We start from the raw sequence: 1,018 nt of genomic DNA, 5'->3' as shown, positions 1-1,018 counted from the left end.
CAAAAAAAGCCACCAAACATCTCTGATGCCTCCTGCCTGCGCCCCGCCCCCTCGGACTCCATTTCCAACAGCCGTCAGGACTGAAATGTCGCGAGACCGTCTGGGAGATTAGTTGTCCAGCATCAGGCCGGGGCGGTGTGCTATCGCGAGACCCTGCATCAGCGATCAGACCTTGAAGCCTACATAAAGACCCGAGCTTCTTGAAAACAAAGAAATAAACAATATAATTTTAAAGGGTGTATATGACACACATCAAGAACTTCATATAGGCCACCGCATGTCTTGAAAAAATTTAAAGTTTGACGCCAAAAACATCCCCATGAAAATGTTTTCATCTGGTTTCTGTGTCTTTTGCTTTAAATGCAAAGGAGCTGCTCCTGACCACGCCTCCTATCTTTGAAGACACCCCCCCCCCCCTCAGTGAACTAGCAGGAGTCCATATATGGACTTTTGTAACATATGTCACAGAAGTCCTAAATGAACTTTTCAGGAATAATATTTTTTATATATAACAGTGTAGTGGTTCCTACATGCACAGACCCTGTGGAATTTTAAGGATGATTAACATCAAACTCCAAAAGTATTTAACTGTGACAAGGGGATAAAAAAGATTTTGCACAACTGGACTCCTTTAATACTATTTATATTAATATTAATACTACTACTACTACGACTACTACTACTACTACTACTACTACTAATAATAATAATAATAATAATGGACAGAACAGTGGATTAGTGGTTAGCACTGTTGACTCACAGCAAGAAGGTCATGGGGTGGGTTCCCTCTGGGTGCTCTGGCTTCTTCCCACATCCAAGGACACGCAGGTTAGGTGGACTGGAAAGTTTAAATTGTCCACACACACACACACACACACACACACACACACACACACACACACACACACACACACACACACACACACACACACACACACACACACACACACACACACACACACACACACACACACACCCAGAGGGCACTTGAGTATTATAATATAGACATTACCCTTTT

The sequence above is a fragment of the Thalassophryne amazonica genome, chromosome 6 (assembly GCF_902500255.1).
Source record: "Thalassophryne amazonica chromosome 6, fThaAma1.1, whole genome shotgun sequence".
Lineage (NCBI taxonomy): Eukaryota > Metazoa > Chordata > Actinopteri > Batrachoidiformes > Batrachoididae > Thalassophryne > Thalassophryne amazonica.
Note: the sequence above shows the minus strand (reverse complement) of the source record.